General features: G+C 44.2%; 1 protein-coding gene and 1 long non-coding RNA gene across 2 annotated transcripts in view; one reads left to right on the top strand and one right to left on the bottom strand.

Annotated features, from left to right (window-relative positions):
* Window positions 1-254, top strand: part of LOC139363746 (uncharacterized) — a 54,981-nt gene extending 54,727 nt beyond the window's left edge. The window contains exon 4 of the long non-coding RNA XR_011624601.1: window positions 149-254. This is a non-coding gene — a long non-coding RNA (uncharacterized lncRNA). The remainder of the gene's footprint in view (window positions 1-148) is intronic.
* The window catches only part of LOC105466919 (protein phosphatase 2 regulatory subunit Bbeta), a 111,950-nt gene that overhangs the window by 20,881 nt on the left and 70,336 nt on the right, over window positions 1-20,733 (bottom strand).

Raw genomic sequence — 20,733 nt, 5'->3', positions numbered from 1 at the left:
AACCACTATGAATAACAGTTTGGAGATTCCTCAAAACACTAAAAATTGAGCTACTATATGATCCAGCAATCCCACTCCTTAGGTATATACCCCAAACGAAGAAAATCAGTATATTGGAGAAGTATTTGCACTCCCATGTTTGTTGCAGCACTGTGCACAATAGCCAAGATTTGGAAGCAACCTAAGTGTCCATCAACAGATGAATGGATAAAGAAAATGTGGTACTTATATACAATGAAGTACTATCCAGCCATAAAAAAGAATGAGATCCTGTCATTTGCAACAACATGGATGGAACTGCAGGTCTTTATGTTAAGTGAAATGAGCCAGGGACAGAAAGACAAACCTCACATATTCTCATTTATGAGAGCTAAAAATCAAAACGATTGAGTTCATGGAGATAGAGAGTAGAAGGATGGTTACCAGAGGTTGGGGGGCAGGGGGGAAGTGGGTTAATGGTTAATGGGTACAAAAAAATAGAAAGGATGAATAAGAACTAGTATGTGATAGCACAACAGGGTGATTATAGTCAATATTAATTTAATTGCACATTTAAAAATAAAGGATTATAACCAGATTGTTTGTAACATAAAGAATACATGCTTGAGGTGATGAATATACCGTTTACCCCAATGCGATTATTACTTATTGCATGTGTGAATCAAAATATCTCATATACCTCATAAATATATACACCTCTGTACCCATAAAAAGATATCAACAAGTTCCAGTGTCACATACCATTCAAACAACAGGTATTGAGTACCCAGTGTGTGTAAAGCACTATGATAGGTGCTAGGGTTACAAGAGTGAGCAAGAGAGATACTGTGCCTGTGCTTCCTCAACAAAGAGTGGGCCTTCTTATCTACCACGGCTGGGGCTTCCTCTCATCTTTCTCTCTTTTTTTTTTTTTTTTTGTTTTGAAGTGGAGTCTCACTCTCTCGCCCACGCTGGAGTGCGGTGGTATGATCTCGGCTCACTGCAACCTCCGCCTCCTGGGTTTAAGCAATTCTGGTGCCTCAGCCTCCCAAGTAGCTGGGATTACAGACGTGAGCCCCCACACTCAGCTAATTTTTGTAGTTTTAGTAGAGATGGAGTTTCAACATGTTGGCCAGGCTGTCTCCAACTCCCGACCTCAGGTGATCCACCTACCTTGGCCTCCCAAAGTGCTGGGATTACAGGAGTGAACCACCGTGCCCAGCCATCTCTTGAAGGAAGAAAAGTTGCTCAATCAATTCCCCTGTAGTAGGCAGAATAATGCCACTACCCCCATCCCCAAATAAGTCTACACCCTAATCCCTAGAACCTGTGGCTATGTTATGTTACATGACAAGAGGGAATTAATGTTGCTAATCAGCTAACCTTAAGACAGAGATACTACGTTAGATTATCTGGGTGGGCTCAGTGTAATGACCAGGGTCCTTATAAGTGAAATAGGAAGGCAACAGGGTCAAAGGCTGAATAACCCCATTGAGAAAGACAAGACTGGTCACTGCTGGCTTTGAAGATGGAAAGGGGCCATGAGCCAAGGGAGGCAGGCAGCCTCTTGAAGCTGGAAAAGGCAAGAAGCCATTCTCCCCTAGGGCCTCTAAAAAGGAGCACAGCCCTGCTGACACCTTGACTTCAGCCCAGTGAGAACCATTTCTGACTTTTGACCTCCAGAACTGTAAGGAAGATAGTCAATTCGTGTTATTTTAAGCCACTAAGTTCATTAAGTATGTGATAATTTGTTACAGCAGTGTTAGAAAACTATCCTCCGTCAGTCAACAAAGGGAGGGCTCAAAGTCCATGAGTTCCCCCTTCAACTCTGCAAAGCCGCTGTTATTTCCCTGGCCCCAGGGCCAGCTCCCTTTCAGCACCTGCCCGTATAGAGTTGGACAGGGAAGGCAGGCCAGAGTGGGCTGCTTCTGGGCACAAGCCATGAGAGTTTCACCATTTCCAAGGGAGCTGGTGAACCCCAGCTCAGCAACCCTTTCCTCCCAACATTCCTGCTTCTGCCACTGCTGTACCCATAAGCTGACACAGTTCAGAAAAACCAGAGCCCAGCAGCTGCAAAGGCAGAGCAAGCCAAACTCCTCAGAGACATCAGGGCTTAGCAGCAGAACATGAAACAACCTGCAATCCTACCATGTGCTAAATATTTGAATCTTTCCAAAGCAGTGCCACTTTGCGTTGAGACATCTACAGTGACTCTGTATGACTGACAGCCAACAGTTCTACTCCCTTGTCCTGGTTCAGGGGCTCCATATCAAGCCCTAGGTCAACATTCCAATATTACTCTCTACTTCATTCTTCTCAAATGCTCCACTGAGGTCTGACCCGTCTAGTCATCATTTGCACCAGAGGTGAAGAACTCCTACTTCCAGGGGCCAGGCAGGTAGTGAAATAGGTGACACATTCATGGGTAGCAATAGGGAACAGCAGGGACTGTGGCAAACTAGAGTGTCCACACCCCATAAAAGGGGCAGTTTCCACCTGAGGTCAGGAATTCAAAATCACCCTGGCCAACATGGCAAAACCCCATCTCTACTAAAAAAAAAATTTACAAACATTAGCTGGGTGCGGTGGTAGACGCCTGTAATCCCAGCTACTCCAGAGGCTGAGGCAGGAGAATCGCTTGAACCTGGGAGGCGGAGGTTGCAGTGAGCTGAGATCACACCATTGCATTCCAGCCTGGGCAGCAGAGCAAGACTCTGTCTCAAATACAAAACAAAAACAAATTAAAAAAAAAAAACCAAACAAACAAAACAACAAAGGGGCAGTTTCCACTCTGCTCCGGCTGAACGTGGCCATGCAGAAATGGGGCGCCAGCATATCCAGATTGTCTCATTTATAAAGTCTAAATTTTTTTTTTGAGGAACTCTGATTTTTTTTATGTTAGCAACTAACTAAAGAAATTTGAGTGTGTGATCAAACCTACGTCCTCTGTAAGCTATGCAGGCCGCAGCCTGTGACCTGATTGACTCCCTGCAATGATGATGGTGATGTCTGTGGTGCACTGGCATGTGCTGGGCCTGGATCCATGCTCCTTCCCTACCCTCTCCCTGCTCCCCTGTTTCTCTGGCTCCTATTCAACCTTCAGGACTCACTGTCTTTTCTAGAAAGCCTTCCTGGACAACCTCAGCCCATTGCATCTTTTCCTCTTTACTGGTTAATTTGGCTACCCTCTAATCTTCCTAATATTTTTAAATATTATTTGTTCAGGATTCACAATGACACAATGAGTTAAGAAATTTTAGTTCAGGGAATTGGCCCCGCAGAAAGGCAACACCAGTGATAACAAGAGCACCTGTTACCTGCCAGGCACCATCTAGGGTAAGAATTATCTCTATTTTATGGCTGAGGAAACAGAAGCTTGGAGAGACGGGGACCCAAAGGACCATATGGTCCCTGAGTGAGCACAGCATTGGAAGGCTCATTATCTGTGGGGTTAGAACTTTCTTACGAAGGAGCCTCAGCTGGAATCTGATCTAAAGAAGGGGGGAGCAAAAACCTGTGTTTGGCTTAGGGTTCGCCTGTCAATCTAAAGACTGAATTTGGGCTAATATCTACAGACAAGTTCATTAATTGTAGGTCTGTTTGTCCTTCTTTTGTGAGGAATAATCATTTATTAGCCAAGCGGGACTGGTGCCTTTTTGAGAACTGTCATTCTGGAAAGATATTGATTGAAGGAGGCCTCTGAGCACATTCTCTCCAGCAGGCAGCCGAAAGGGAGGCGGCTGCAGTCCAGACAAGATGATGAGTTGGCAGTGAGCATCTCGACAGGAGCCTAATGAAGAAATCTGGTAACAGCGACGGCTGGCTTTATGAGCACTCACATTTGGTCTTTCAATCTCTGCAAGGTTGGTGAGTGGCAAAGGTATCCGTGGGCCTCTACCTCCTATTGTGGAATTACACATTCCTACAGTCAGTGGGCTCTGGGAACCCAATGGCAGCATCCCCAGGCCCCTGGGCCCACTCCACACATCACAGGCTAGAGACTTCTTGTCTGCCTCCTTTCTCATGTCTCTCCCCAAGAGATAGCATGCTCTCCCCTCCCTCCTTCCCTCTCATAATTTGTTCCCAACAGGTAGCTTTGTGCAGCTACTCCAAGAGAAGCCTGAACTCCCTGGGGAGCCTCTGCCCAGGTGGAAGAGACCTCGAGTGGCCATTATTAGGGGTGATTGCTGGGAAGCTGGTTGCCATGGCACCGCAGAGGCCAGTGCTGAACTCCCAAGCTGTCCCCGTTTCCCAGGCTGTCTACATAATCACTGCAATGAGAGGCACAGGCACAGAAAGGGAGAGAGGAGCAGCTTCCCGCTGAGTGATCTCCCTGCAGAGCAAGGTGAGTAGTTCATGGCTGAGTATGACAGTCCATCTTGGCATGGGCCAAGCACTGCCTGGAGGGACCCTGGTGTGGGCTGGTCACTGCTTCACTGTCTTCTCATGGATCCGGCACTATGCCTCTGTGTTCCCAGGACTGGTTTTCTACAGGAAAACACTGCTCCTAATCCACTGACCTGTTTCTTAAAGGTTCTTGGAGTTTGCAAACATCGAATAGTGACAGTCTTCCATCTGCCAGGCGCTGCACTAAACTCTTTATGGAGACAAAGAAATGATGCTCAGAGAGTCATTTGCCCTTGGTCACAGGCTAAGAAGAGGCAGAGCTAGGATGTAAACCCAAGTCTGGCTCTACGGCATCTCATATAGCATCATTTTTCCTCCAGTCCCCTGACTAGAAAGGGTGGCCCCTTCAACCTGGTGCTAAGAACAGACACTGGCGGCCCCACACCTCTGAGGGCATAGTTCCAGCAAATAGAAATTGGACTGGCAAGGATTAAACCGCGGGTTTGGGCTTCATTAGCTATGTGATCTCACCAACCACAGAGAATTAACCAGAGTGGAGCCATCTCTTTACCGACTTAACACAATGTAACAGGGGCAACGTGGAGAACAGTCAGTGAATTTATTGAGCACCTACTACCTGCTAGGCCCTCCCACTGGCTCCAGACATACCATCAACACGTGGGCTATCCTTCTCTTCAGCAGTCACTCTAGAACTTGAGGCCACTGTCCTCTGATGCAGAGAGAAGATACATTTTATAATCACTGTAGACAATAAAGGCTTTATCTGTTAGCAAGCCCTTTTGCTTAATGACTTGGTTATGGGAAAGGAGATACAGGTTGTACTTAGTTCTCATTTTGCACTTGGTTAGAGAGTAAGAGGCCTTTCCATCTCCACTGCTGCTCAGGTACTTCCTCCCAGTGTACTCTAGCACTCCCCCAGCAGGTTCTGCAGAAACACGGACCCCAAGGCCTGGACAGACTCTAGCAGAAAAATATTTGTGTTCCTCTGTGCTCTGCCTAGTACGTGGCTTCCCTGGTTACCTCTCCAACAGGCCTGTGGAGGCAAAGATCGGAAGTGTTTGTAGGTATTATCTATTAACAACATTCAACTTTAGACCTGGGTTCAATCTCCCTCTACCTTTGCCTAGATCTTTGACTTTGTGTAAACAACATGCTTTTTCTGGGCCCAATTTTCTCATCTATAACCCCAAGTTTCTGAATTGTTTTGATAATAAAATACTAAAAAATATTGAGTGTTTACTGTGGACCAGACATTTCACTGAATCTGCACAACAATCCAGTAATGCATGTTCCATTATTGTCCCCATTTTATAGAGGTAGACACTTAGGTGTACAGTGGGTAAATCCAAGGAGTTAAGTCCAAGTTACACACACCTGGGCTTGTCTGATCCCAGAACCAGCACTATTGACCACTATGATATACGACCTCTTTCTATCTTCATTAAAGCCAAGTTTCCAAGTCACAGGAATCTCACGAATACCTATAACTGGCCTTTGTAACAGTTTGCAGGGGAAATTTACAAATTCTGTGGACTCTCAGATTCATGTTTTTAAAAAGGCATTTATGAACTTCAACAGAGCATCTGAAAGCCACCTAGTGGCTGGAAGTTGTTCAGTAGGATTTGAAATTCTATAAAAGGCAAAATCGTTCCCATATTCCAGGCTCTGCTTCATTGCTCCCTCTCCACCTTCCACCACCCCTTGATATTCTTTCTGAAAAGTTCAGTTGGAAACAATCACTTTCTCCTTTGAACTTCTATAGAGCAAGGTTCCCAAGTTGTGATCAAGACACAAAAGTCAAGGGGCAGAGCACCACAAAATATTGTGACATTATCTGTAAACTAGTTTATATGTAACTCAATATACCATTTTGTACTGGGGTCTGTTATATAGATCACACAAATTTCAGGAAAACTTCCAGGAGAAAAGTTTAACATTGAGACAATTCTGAGTTTTAGCTTATAATTCATAGCCTTAGTGTATTCTGAGATACGTATCACCTTTTATCTGATGTTAGATTTCATCTCATTCACTCATACATTCAGTAACTACAATTTAGTATCCATGAAATGTCAGGGATGGCCTTTGGAATCTTCCAGTACTTAATAACCTCCCTAGGGGCAAGCAACAGTACATTGGATTAACACACATTTGTAGTTTTGTGGCTCCACAATGACACGAACACAAAAGATTCTCAATAAACAGAAACTGAAAAATGCTACGCGTCAGAACTTTTGGGTACACATAGGATATGCTGAGGACAAGAACATTTGAAATCACTATTTCAACAGTCTAAAACAATATTCAGCATAAACACTTTTTAGTCAGCATTTTCTCTTTCTGATGATGGGAATCTAAATTTCACATTCAATTGAAAATGAACTTTATATTAGAAACATTTCATAATTTTATATTCTCTTGTCCCACCACGGTAAGTGTACAAAGGCAGTAATTGCGTAAGTCTGTCTATCTATTGTGCTTAGCACAATACTTTGTTAACATTTATTGACCAATTCATTGCTTTGTTTGATTTCACAGTCTTTTTCCTAAGCTTGATGATTCTATTTTTCTCATATGTAACTCTTCAATGACAATTTCACTGCATTACAGACATTTTCAAATGGCACAAAAATGTCAGAATATGCTATTTGACCCTGGGCTTAAGGATGCCCATACATGAGATCAATCCTATTTAAATCCTTATGTTCAGGTTAAAAATAGAACATAAAGGCAAGTATCATTATGAGCTTCATGGGGCTAGCATTCCCCTGCCCTCTGCTGTCTCTGGTCTGTGCTTGATAACGATGGAAGGCCAGCAGGTGCTTTGAGTAATTCAGCAGATAAAGAGACTTGCACTGATGGGGCTGGAAGCTGCTTGAGTGGACAGCAGATCTCACAATTCAGTTATTGATGCTACCTACCGAGCTGTCAAAATAGGATTATGAGAACTGCATGGGGGGCTCAAATTAACCGATATACTTAAACATGAGTCAATTACACACACAAGAGATCCCCCCTTCTCCATCTTACAGGGCCATGCAAGTCGTGAGGGTCATTGTATGCATTATCTGATATAAGAAAAAAAAACAATCATTGTCAGTGTTTCAGACTTAATGTTTTCTAAACCCTGATTTCCTCAGCTGCAAAAAGGAAGAGATACTGCAAACTTACTGGGTTTTCAGGAGGATCAATGAAGATAAATCAATGAGAAGGGGCTCTATAAATAGCAAAGGGCTAAACAGCAAAAGATATCAATTTTTACCATTTTATGCCTTTTTAAAAACATGAATCTGAGAGTCCACAGAATTTGTAAATTTCCCCTGCAGACTGTTATTGTTAACTCACTCTGTGGCGCCTTAATCTAGATGTGTGCTCAGACCAAAAAGCTGGGAGCTGTCCTTGGTGCTGTCCTTTACTTCACCTTCTACATCTTTTTTTTTTTTTTTTTTTTTTTTTAACAGTTCTATTAACTTTACACTCAAAGCATGGCCCAATCAGTTCAATCTCACCATTTCCACTGTCACCATCTTAGTCTAAGCCATGGTCATCTCTTGCCTGGAACATTTTGATAGCTTTCTGACTCTTCTTCCAGTAACTACTCTTCCTCCTGATGCCTCATTCTTAAATAGCCATAGAGTGATATATTAAAAGTATAATAAATCATCTTCTTTAAACCAATCCTGGATTTTCTCTTAATACAGTAATATCCAAACTCCTTACCATTGCCTACAGGTCTACCCCCTCAATTCCTTTGCATGGAATACAATGTGAATGGGGGCTATGTGTTGTGCAAGGGGACTGCCTACATGTAGCTCTTCCTGCCTCCTCTCATGCTGTTCCTCCTTACAGTACTCTACACGGCCCAGCTGGTGATCCTTCTGCCCTGTGACCTGCCAAGCATAGTCCAGATTCAGAGCTGCTGCATTTGCTGTTGCTTCTTCCCCTGAAATATTTTCACTAAATCTCAATCTTATTTATGTGTGTGTTGTTAGATTCCTTCTCCTTGAATAAAGTGCTGCAAGGGCAGGCGTCACTATTTTCCTAGTGCCTGGAACAGTGCCTGGGACATGTGAAGCAACAATAAACATGTGTTGAATAAGTAAGTAGCCGTTGATTACCATTACTTCATGGCCTCCTCTTTCTTTTACTTTGCCTGCAAACAACAAAACGTATGTTCTAGTTCTCCAATTTGTAAAAATATTGCAACTTTTAAAATCTTAGTCCATATTTGTTTAATTGCCATTTTCCCACTTGTGGTGCCTAGGAATGTAATTTAATTTTAACATTAATGGAACAGAACAGAGCCCTCAGAAATAATACCACACATCTACAGCCATCTGATCTTTGACAAACCTGAGAAAAACAAGAAATGGGGAAAGGATTCCCTATTTAATAAATGGTGCTGGGAAAATTGGCTAGCCATAAGTAGAAAGCTGAAACTGGATCCTTTCCTTACTCTTTATACAAAAATTAATTCAAGATGGATTAGAGACTTAAATATTAGACCTAAAACCACAAAAACCCTAGAAGAAAACCTAGGTAATACCATTCAGGACATAGGCATGGGCAAAGACTTTATGTCTAAAACACCAAAAGCAACGGCAACAAAAGCCAAAATTGACAAATGGGATCTAATTAAACTAAAGAGCTTCTGCACAGCAAAAGAAACTACCAGCAGAGTGAAAAGGCAACCTACAGAATGGGAGAAAATTTTTGCAATCTACTCATCTGACAAAGGGCTAATATCCAGAACCTATAAAAAACTCAATCAAATTTACAAGAAAAAAACAAACAACCCCATCAAAAAGTGGGCAAAGGATATGAACAGACACTTCTCAAAAGAAGACATTCATACGGCCAATAGACACATGAAAAAATGCTCATCATCACTCACCATCAGAGAAATGCAAATCAAAACCACAATGAGATACCATCTCACACCAGTTAGAATGGCAATCATTAAAAAATCAGGAAACAACAGGTGCTGGAGAGGATGTGGAGAAATAGGAACACTTTTACACTGTTGGTGGGACTGTAAACTAGTTCAATTGTGGAAAACAGTGTGGCGATTCCTCAAGGATCTAGAACTAGAAATACCATTTGACTCAGCCATCCCATTACTGGGGATATACCCAAAGGATTATGAGTCATGCTGCTATGAAGACACATGCACACGCATGTTTACTGCGGCACTATTCACAATAGCAAAGACTTGGAATCAACCCAAATGTCCATCAGTGACAGACTGGATTAAGAACATGTGGTACATATACACCATGGAATACTATGCAGCCATAAAAAAGGATGAGTTCATGTCTTTGTAGGGACATGGATGCAGCTGGAAACCATCATCCTCAGCAAACTATCACAAGAACAGAAAACCAAACACCGCATGTTCTCACTCATAGGTGGGAATTGAACAATGAGATCACTTGGACACAGGAAGGGGAGCATCACACACTGGGTCCTATTGTGGGGAGGGGGTAGGGGGGAGGGATAGCATTAGGAGATATACCTAATGTAAATGACGAGTTAATGGGTGCAGCACACCAACATGGCACATGTATACATATGTAACAAACCTGCACGTTGTGCACATATACCCTAGAACTTAAAGTATAATAATAAAAATTTAAACATAAGTTAAATATAACAAGGTAGGTATTTTATTATTACATATGTGTGTGTGTGTGTGTGTGTGTGTGTGTAATCTTAATGCTAGAAATGAGCAGTGAGTCAACTACTCTTTAGTGTTAGCTTTTACATCTGTGTAAAGAGAATTATCAGATGCAAATTTATCAGATTGAATGACTATGGTTGTTTTACCTCTAAAAGCATTTCTTTAGCACTTTCACTGTCCTAAATGGTAAGGAGGTTTGAGAAAAGAGTCTAGCCATAATAATGGTCCCATCTGTGAGAGAGACCAAAATAGAAAGAGGTAATTAAATGTATGGTTTTAAGTGCTCTGAGAGAGGGCATTTAATCCTATTTGGGTCCAGGAAGTCTTCCTGGAGGAATATGCCTTAACTGAAACTTGAAGAATGATGGCTCCCCAAGGATGTCAAAATCCTAATGCCTGGAACCTGGGAATATCTTAGCTTCCATGGCAAAATGGAATAAAGATTGTGGATAGAATTATGGCACTAAACAGCTGACCTTAAGGTGGGGAGAGTATCTTGGATTACCCAGGTGGGCCCACTGTAATCACAAAGGTCCTTGAGAGAGACAGGAGAGACAGAGAGAGAGAGATGTGATGTAAGAAGGATTCATCTCCCTGCTGCTGGCTTTGACAATGGAGGAAGGGGCCATTAGCCATGGAACGTGGGCAACCTCTGAAAGCTGAAGAAAGTGAGGAAACAGTCCCCCCCAGAGCCTCTAGCAGGGAACACAACTTGATCAAAACCTTGATTTTAGACAGTGAGACGAATGTCAGACTTCTAACCTGCAGAACTGCATGATAAGTTAGTGTTGTTTTAAGCCACTACATTTGTGAGAATTTGTTACAACAGCCATAGGAAGCTAATACAAAGAGAAAGAGGTACACTTTGATTTCTCTGTGGAGGGAAAAAATGGCTGTTACAAGATCTATTATACATAACAATTGTATAATAAAATTCCCACCTTGTTATGATACTTGTGTGAATGTTAAAAGATTAATTCCTTGGCACTACAAATGGAAAAATGGTCACAAAACACAGACTTAGATTTTAAAAGTTGCAACATATTTACAAATTGAAAAAATGGAAGATAATTTTTGGTTTTTATAGGCAAAATACAGAGAAGAGGAGGCCAGCACCCTCCCTAGACTCTAACAGGCCAATGTCTCTTTCTGGGGAAAATATTTCTGGGCATTTCCTTGACTGGGTTCTCCTGAACCTAGAATTCAGGATGCTGCCAGGTGCCTGTGGTTGCTTTGCTAGTTACAGCTTGTTACAGGGCACGATGACAGGTAAGCTGGCCTAGGATGTCCAAGGCCAGAGCCATCTATAACCCCAATCTTTCCCATTCTGCATGTCTTAGGGGCTGCAGCCATGTATGTGAGACAATTTTGGCCTTCACTGCTTTCTCATTCAAGACCCCAAGTGAGGGAGAGGGCAAGACTTGGGAAGGTGTTAACTACTAATGAATGACATTCACTTCCAAAATTAATAAGCCTTCTGGTTCTTAGCAAAATCCACTCAACTGTATTCTCCAGGATGACTAATTGACAGAACTGGTTAAATTAATCAAAAATGGAAATGAGGATGGAAGAAGGGGGAAGGGATTCTATTTTTACTTGATGGCTTGGGCACTGCCTGCTCTGTTAATTGCTGCTAAGCTTGAATGGGATAGAGCAGCTTCAGACATGGGGGTGAGGCGGGGGTGGTGGTGGTATCAGTGGATTCTGCTCCATGCAGCAAGGCTTTTGGCTTTTCTCCAGAGTGGGGAGTGTGTGTCTGTGTGTGTTTGCAATCCTGTCATCAGGCAAAAGCATTTTAATAAAGGACCTTGTCTTTTTAACCTAACCAAGCTCCTCTGAAATAAATACTGTTAATTATACCCCAGATCAATACTGAACCCCTTTTGGAAGATGTGCCAAATCTCAGGGGCTTTAAGATTCATTGCAGTTGCTGTCTTAGCTGATGTCTTTGGACACATTCCATCAGAGACCTGGGGAATGAGCCACAGGTTTATTAGGGAGCTCTAGCGGCTTACTTACCAGGGCTTGGCAATTAAGTTTGCAGATGAGGGTGAAGAATGAGAGTGGATTTTATGTTCTGTGTAATGGCAGAATTAATTCTGTAGTTGAAAATTGTCAGGCTGGGGAATCCAGCCAAATGGGGATTGTATAAAATGGACTCTTGTGAAAATTATCCTTCTGGATTTTAGAAAAACATCATGCTCTTTATCCTGTCAGATGCCCAGGAAAGGAATAAATCTTCTGGAAGCAGACCGACATGGGTTCAAATCTTAGGTCCTCCATTGTGATCTGGGGCAAGTTTCCTCACCTCTCTGTGCCGCCTCTGTAAATTAGAGGTACTAATACCAATCTTCATGGGTTGTTGTGAGAATTAAATGAGATACAGAAATGTTCAAAAATAGCACCCTCCCCCTCTACTACACCCACCTGGAAGACAATGAAATTTCTGATTTGGATAGTTGGACTGGACATCAAACTTTGCCCTCTTCTTGTTGGAACTCGGGCTTTTTCTCCAATGACTACACTGTTCACAGAAATATCTCAGATTTTTTTTTTTGAGATGGAGTCTCGTTCTGTTGCCCAGGCTGGAGTGCAGTGGCACAATCTCAGCTCACTGCAACCTCCACCTCCTGAGCTCAAGTGATTCTCCTGCCTCAGCCTCCTGAGTAGCGGGGATGACAGGTGTGCACTACCATGCCCAGCTAATTTTTATATTTTTAGTAGAGACAGGGTTAAGGTATTAAAATACCTTATTGGTCAGGCTGGTCTCGAACTCCTGACTTAAAGTGATCTGCCCCCCTCGGCCTCCTAAAGTGCTGGGATTGTAGGCATAAGCCACTGCGTCTGGCCTAACATCTCAGATTTTAAGGTCTAAAGTGCTTATGCCATTTGCCCCTCAGCATGAAAAAGTCAGACTGCCCCTGGACAGGAAGGCTGCTTTGGTGTCATCTGAAGGAGGGGATTTCTGTGGCCAATCCTTGGGTTGCAGACTTGCCAGTGCAGAAGGGCCTTGCTGCTAGAAGAGAGTGTCTACAGGCAGCGAACTTGCTGGTAGAGCCAGTGCAAAGGATTGGTGCTGCAGGGCAGCTCCATCGCTACTGCTGAGGGGAACCCTGGCTCCTTGCCTTGGCCCTCAAGACCTTCCCTGGCCAGATTCAGCTTCTGCAATTCCCCAGCACTAGACATTCCCTCTCAACAAGATGGAAGTTCGAGGGGCAGGTGAGGAAGAAGGAAGGTCTGCCCAAACCACAATGGAATTAAGATGCTACTGCAGAACCTACCCTGTGCCATTACACACACACGATTGATTGCATTCAGCAAACGTGTACTGGGAACCTACTATGTGTCAGGCAGTGTGCTAACTGCTTTTACTTTAACTAATTAATGGACAAAGACTTCCATGAGCCCACATCCTATGATCACTTCCCCCGTCTCATCCTTCTTGCCCTCTCAGAAGCATTTGACATAGTTGATCCTAATGTATTTCTAAATCACTGTCTTCTCTCAGCTTACATGTGTTGGTTTTCTGCTCACTTCCCTGGCAGCTCATACTTGATCATCCATAAAAACCACCTCTTTCTTTCCCCTACCCCATTGGTAAATGTCGGTGTGGCCTTTGCCTCATTCCTGGGCCCTCAGTTATTCTCTAACCATACCTTCTGCCCTAATTGACATTATCCCATCCCATGGCTTAAAATAGCCATGACATGCTCATGATTCCTAAATTTATAGCTCCAGCTCAGACCTCTCCCCAGACTTCCAGACTCATGTTATCTAATTGTCTGCCAGACTTCTCTAATTGGATGAATCACAGACATCTCCAATCTGGACACATCCAAAAGAGAATGCTTGGTCTTTCCATGCCAAAACTGTTCCTTCCCCAGTCTCCTCATTTCAGTATATGGTACCATACAGTCACTCAAGCACCAAACCTATCAGTTATCTTAGATTTTCCCTTTTCCATCACCTCTTCACTGCCAATCTCTCAGCAAGTCCTCTTAGCCTCACCTCCTAAGGGGATCCTGAATCTGCCCACTTACCACCACTTCACTGTGCTCACCCTGGTCAGAACCATTATCATGTCTCCTCCAGACTGTGGCAACAACCTCTAAATGGTCTCTCTGCTTTCCAGGCCTGGCACCCCTTGTCTGAGAACTCTTTTAAGGTCATAAACAGTATTCACTTCCTTCTTAGCACGATCTCATGGCTTCCCATCTCACTTACAGTGAAATCCAAGTGCTCTGCTCTGGCCCATAAAGCTCTCCATGATCTGGCCCCAGCCTACCTCTCTGGCCTCACTTTCCTTTTCCCCTCCCTCCCTTTCTCCCTCCCTGTCTTCCTCCCTCCCTCTCTTCCTCCTTCCCTCCCCTTTTCCTTTCTTTTCCTTTCCTTCCTTTCTTTTCTCTCTCTTTCCTCTGTCTCTCTCTTCTCTCTGTCTCTCTCTCCTCTGTCTCTCTCTCCTCTCTGTCTCTCTCTGTCGCCCAGGCTGGAGTGCAGTGGCACAATCTTGGCTCACTGCAACCTATGCCTCCCAGGTTCAAGTGATTCTCCTACCTCAGCTTCCTGAGTAGCTGGGATTACAGGTGTGCGCCACCACACCCAGATAATTTTTGTATTTTCAGTAGAGATGGGGTTTCACTATGTTGGCCAGGCTGGTCTGGAACTCCTGGCCTCAAGCAATCCGCCTGCCTCAGCCTCCCAAAGTGCTGGGATCACAGGCATGAGCCACCATGCCTGGCCGTGGCCTCACTTTCTGCACTGTCCCTAGCCTACTTGTATTCATCCACTGATCTTTTTTTCTATTCTTTGAACACACAAGGTTGCTCCTCTGTTAGGGCCTTCACACTTAGATGTTGGCTTTCTCTTTGGATCCCTCTGATAACAGGTCTCAATTTAAAGGCTTTGCCACATACCACTACTTCCTGACCCTGCTAATTTTCTTACAGCCTTTTTTTTTTTTTATCATGTCTGAAATGACCTTGTTTATTTGTACATTTGTATGTTCTCTCTCATCCTGCCCCACAAGAAGGTATGCTCCCTAAAGGCAGAAACCAGCAGGTGTTTAACAAATCTTAGTTGAATAAGTGGTTTTTGGTGTTTTCTTGAAGAGCTACAGGTGGTCTGGCTCAAACCTTAACTTCACCACTTGCTCCTTGGTGGCCATAAGTGTATCTTTCCCCCTTTTAGCTAGTTGCCTCATCTCTAGGATGTGAATAATGGCAGTATGTACTTCATAGGGTTGTTATGAAGATTAAATGAGCTCATGCATGTATACTTGGCTTACTTCCTGGACACAGTAAAATGTCATGGAAGTTAGCTGTGAATCAGGCTGTTGACATTACTAGTTTTATGATTGCTGCTGCTCTTCCTGCTCCCACTCTTAAAAGACACTTGTGGTAGGGAAGCAAGATAATATCTTCACTCCAACCATAACATGATGCTTATACTATGCACCAGGCATCATTTTAAGGCTCCATGGGTGTTATTTAATCCTCACAAGCACCCTACAAGGTAAGCACTTCCACTACCCATATTTTATAGGTGAGTAAGTTGAAGCACAGAGGTTAGGTAACCTGTTCAAGATCGCCAGTTAGGCCATGGATACAAGCTGATAGTGGCTGCTCAACTATGTTGATTTTCCTCCTCTGTTTTGACCCAGTCCCTGAATTAACTCACTACTGTCAGCTTGGTTTGACAGAGGGAAGAAACAAAACAAAAATATCCTGGGCTGTGCTTACAGGGAACATCATGCTGGGCTCCTCACTGCCTTGTCTCATCCCAGTACCTATGACAGGGGCTGCTGGGATGTGCAGGGAGTTTTGATGTTTTCTGCTATCTCTACCCTGGAGGTAAGGTGCCCAGTGGGGCTCTTCGGTCATTCATCAACTTTCTTCAAGTTATAGAAGTAAAACAACAACCTTGGAGGGAATCTAGAAAATAAGAAAAATGCCCACATTTCATGGCCCCTGACCTCATCCCTTTCATACAGCCTCTGCTTGTCTTTGCCCACATATACTTATCCTGACCTTGCTGCATTCATGGCGAGATTGTCATTTCGTATGCAGCTTTAACATTCATAAGCATTTCTCCACTTGCTACACCTTTGTGTCCCCAGGTCTTTGTCAAGTCAAGTCTCTGAGACCTTTCAAGGTATCCCTTTTTCCAATCCCAGTCCCACTTGAGGATTTCACCTGCTTTTATGCTGCTAAATCACACCCTACTTATTGGGGAACCTCTCCCTTCAAGATTGGCTTTTTAATAGAAATCAGGTACCTCAATGCCTCTAAAATCAATTAAAGTCCCCTTTGTTCAGAAAGAAAGTGTTCTAGCACCACATGAAAGCCTCCAGGCATCACTGTCCTAACACACATGGACAACCCCGCCTGGTGAAACTGTCGAGACCCAATGCACAGGTTTCTATCATCCTGAACCTTTGGTCCTTTATCTAGTTTCTCTCCTACCTTTAATAAAAGTTATGCTTATTGTGTGCTTCAAATGTGTCAGGGGCTGTGCAAGAGCCCTGTGTCCATGACCTCTTTGCCCTCTTACCTCCTGGAGGAAGGTGTCAACATCAGCACCTGCCCAGGCATCTGGCGGCAATGAGGCCCAGAAACAATGTCTGGAACTGCTGGCTCCAGGGCTTGTGCTCTTGATGACTTTTATCTCTTTCCTGGCTGAGTTGTGTCGCCCCGCCTCGCCACCCCATTCATATATTGAAGTCCTAACTCCCAGTACTGCAAAATACAACTGTATTTGGAGATAGAGCCTTTCAACAGGTACTTAAAATAAGGTCAACAGGGCTGGGTGCGGTGGCTCACGCCTGTAATCCCAGCGCTTTGGGAGGCCGAGGCGGGCAGATCACAAGGTCAGGAGATCGAGACCACGGTGAAACCCCGTCTCTACTAAAAATACAAAAAATTAGCCGGGCGCAGTTGTGGGCGCCTGTAGTCCCAGCTACTCGGGAGGCTGAGGCAGGAGAATGGCGTGAACCCGGGAGGCGGAGCTTGCAGTGAGCCGAGATCGCGCCACTGCACTCCAGCCTGGGCGACAGAGTGAGACTCCGTCTCAAAAAAAAAAAAAAAAAAAAAATAAGGTCAAGAGAGTGAGCCTTGATCTAATAGGACTGGCGTCCTCATAAGAAGAGGAATTTTGGATACAGACACAGATGGAAGGTGATATAAAGACAAAGGGAGAAGACAGCCATCTTCAAGCCAAGGAGAGCAGTGTGGAATTTATCCTTCTTTCACAGACCTCAGAAGAAACCAACCCTGCCAACACTTCATCTTGGGCTTCCAGCCTCCAGAACTTTGAAAAAATAGTTGAATTGTTTAAGCAGTGCAGTCCATGGTACTTTGTTGCAGCAGTCCTGGTAAACTAATGTGCCTTTTTTCACTTGTCTTTTCCTATCTGCCTGCCTTTCCACCACAGATGTTCTATGAAGTCCCACCAGGTGCTATATAAATGTTGTACAAATTCAGTAATTACTGAGATAAAGTCCCTGTCTTCATAAAGATTGTATTCCAGTCAGCAAGACAGAGGCTAAGTAAAGCAAACAACTATAATGGAGGCTATGAAAGAAATAAAGAAATAAAATAGAGTGATGAGATCGAGAGATGGTAGGTACAGATGGGGTGGACAGAGAAGTTAACTCTTAGGTAGTGACATTTTCTCAGAAACTTAAAAAGTCAGTACAGGCCAGACAGGTAGGGTGCGTGGTGGGAGAGCATTCCAGGCAGAAGAGCATGTGCAAAGGCCCAGAGGTGGGAAGGGACTGGATGTATGGAGGTGCAGGAAGCAAGCCAGTGTGGCCAGGCTACAGGGAGCTGAGCCTGGAGAGGTTAGCAGAGACCAGATTTATGGGGAACATTGGAAAGGAGTTCAGGCTTAATTCCTTTCATTCCCCAGGTTGGTGTCCATTACACCTGGCCAGTTTCTTTACCCAGACCCTGATACTCATGCATGGAAAGGGAAAAGCATAATCCACTCTACCTAAGTGCTGCCACCATCAGCACCCTATTGTTTCAGGCATCTAAACTGCAAACACAACCCTTGTCACTACCGCCAGAAGTGGTAGAAAAAAATAGGCGAGGGAGAAAAAGAATCATCCCTTCCAACCCCCGCTGAGTATGCAGAGTGAGGGACATATGGAAATTAATAAATGCAGCTCTGATAACGTGGTTCTACTCGGCAGTTTGATTAAATGCTGATGGTTATTAAATACCCTCCTTCTCAGTGCTCATCTCCGAAAGCCAATGTTGCTTTTCATTTTGAACTCTGATGAACTGTCTCAATTCCGATCGCACACCTCAGCTGAACTGCGGTCGACTGCAGGCTGCCATTTGAGGAGGATGGAAAAAATCAATATGAAATATCAGGCTAGGGGTCAGATTGAACTTGTTCTCCCAGCTGGCAGGAGCTGGGGCCCGTAGCCACAGCAGTTGAACAAAGGGAGATGTGCGCTGAAGAAGGTTGGTACTTTGGAGGAGTCGGGAAAATGAATTTCTTTTGCGTCTTAATTAGATTAGTAGGCTGGCAGCTTGCAATTCAGAACTCTGTTGGTGTTGGAATAGGGAGTGGGAGGACAGGGCTGGGCAGAGGCCTGAAGGCCAGTAGCTGGCTCCTCAACCTCCTTCAGGACGGTCACCAGGGCTTTGCTTCTCTGGGGCTGTGTGGGGCTGAGGCTGGAGGGAGAAGCAGTTCTGGGGCTCCCTGGGTGTGTGGCTTGACCGGCTTCCTGCTTCTGTATGACTGCATGATTCTTCCCTGGGCTCTCCCCATCCAATTCTCCATCCTTAAGTCTCAGCTCAGCAGCCACTGCCTTGTTGAGTCCTCATCACCCCTACTTGTACCAGCACATGCCTCTCTCTTATACATGTATTGCAGTTGTGATACTATATTTGTTTCTATTCTCTAACTAATACATCTTCTCTCCTTAGACAGTGTGGTTAATGTTATACATCAGATTGACTGGGCCATGAGGTGCCCAGATATTTGGCTAGAAATTCTGGGTGTTTCTGTAAAGGTGTTTTTGGAATAGTTTAACATTTACATTAATAAACTGAGTAAAGGAGATTGTACTGTCTACTGTTGATGGGCCTTATCTCATCAGCAGAAGGCCTGAAGAGAATAAAAACGCTGACCCTCCTGCAAGGGACAGAGAACTCCTCTGCCTGACTGCCTTCGAGCTGGAACATTGTTTTTTTCTCCCCTTGTTTCTGGACCTGAACTGAAACACTGATTTTTCCTGGGTCTTCAGCCTGAGGGCTTTATTTATTTATTTTTTTGAGATACAGTCTTGCTCTGTCGCTGAGACTGGGGTGCAGTGGGGCGATCTCAGCTCACTGCAACCTATGCCTCCCAGGTTCAAGTGATGCTTCTGCCTCAGCCTCCCCAGTAACTGGGATTACAGGTGTGTGCCACCACACCTGGCTAATATTTGTATTTTTAGTAGAGACGGGGTTTCACCACATTGCCCAGGCTGCTCTCAAACTCCTGACCTCAGGTGATTCACCCGCCTCAGCCTCCCAAAGTGCTGGGATTACCGGTGTGAGCCACCGCGCCCGGTATCTGATGGCTTTTAGACTAGAACACCACCAGCAGCTCTCATGGGTCTTCAGCTTCATGGCTGTAGAGCTTGGGACTTGTCAGCCTTCATAACCATGTGATCTAATTCTTTATGATAAATCTTTTTACTTACACACACATACCCTACTGGTTCTGTTTGTCTGGAGAACCCTAATACAGACAGTGAGCTCTAAGAGGGAGGAAACCAGGTCTGTTTTTACTCACCCTTGTGTCTCCAGAGTCTGATACAGTACCTGACATAAAATATGTGATTAACAAATATTGATTAAATAAATAAATGAATGAGGCCTCCTATATCTGGCAAGAGGGTTGGGGTTTCGAACATTTTGCGTCTGCAGGCCTGGAACCGGGAGAATCCTGGGTGAATAATTGTGATAACTGCTGCCGTCATTTATTGACTCCTTTGTGCCTGGCAGAGGGAGGGCTAGGATCTCACACACATGAAATTTAGTTCTTGCGAACAACCTGCCCTATGACGCTGTCCTTAATATTTCTACTTTCAGATGAGGAATCTGGGGCTCAAAAGAATTAAATAACTTGCTTGAGGTCTTGCAGGTACTGAGTGTCAGAGTCGAATTCTGATTCCAAAGCATCTACTCTAAATCACTCAAGTTTTTTTTTTTTTTTTTTTTTTTAACTTTCAAGTTCAGAGGTTCATGTGCAGGTTTATTACATAGGTAAATGTGTGTCATGGGTTTTTATTGTGTGCAGTTTATTTCATCATCCAGGTATTAAGCCTAGTATCACTTAGTTATTTACCATTCTAGTTTTGAAAGCTTCTAAGGCCTTGCCCTTTTTCTATCTTGTGTTCAGGGTTCATCAAGCTTCCCAGTCAGTTGATTCCCCAACATCCAGAACGCACATGGATCTGTCTGACTCCAAAGCCGAGGCTAGTGTCAGTCACACCGGGCTATGGGGATGCCAGGGCTTCCTGTGCCATCCCTGGCCTCCTTCCTGGGTTGGTGGCCCAGAAAGCCCAGTTCTGCCTTCACTCGCCAGAGAGGCCCTGCTTCCTTAGACAGTTCATGTCACCTCACCCACAGCATGTCCCGCACTGAATCCCAACCCTTCACTGTCTCTGGGAGGGAGTTAGAGACTTTCCATCCATCCCCATTCCCACT

This window comes from Macaca nemestrina, chromosome 6 (genome assembly GCF_043159975.1).
Source record: "Macaca nemestrina isolate mMacNem1 chromosome 6, mMacNem.hap1, whole genome shotgun sequence".
In the NCBI taxonomy this organism is placed as follows: Eukaryota; Metazoa; Chordata; class Mammalia; order Primates; family Cercopithecidae; genus Macaca; species Macaca nemestrina.
The sequence above is the reverse complement of the archived record's forward strand: the minus strand, read 5'-3'. Positions and strand labels throughout refer to the sequence as shown.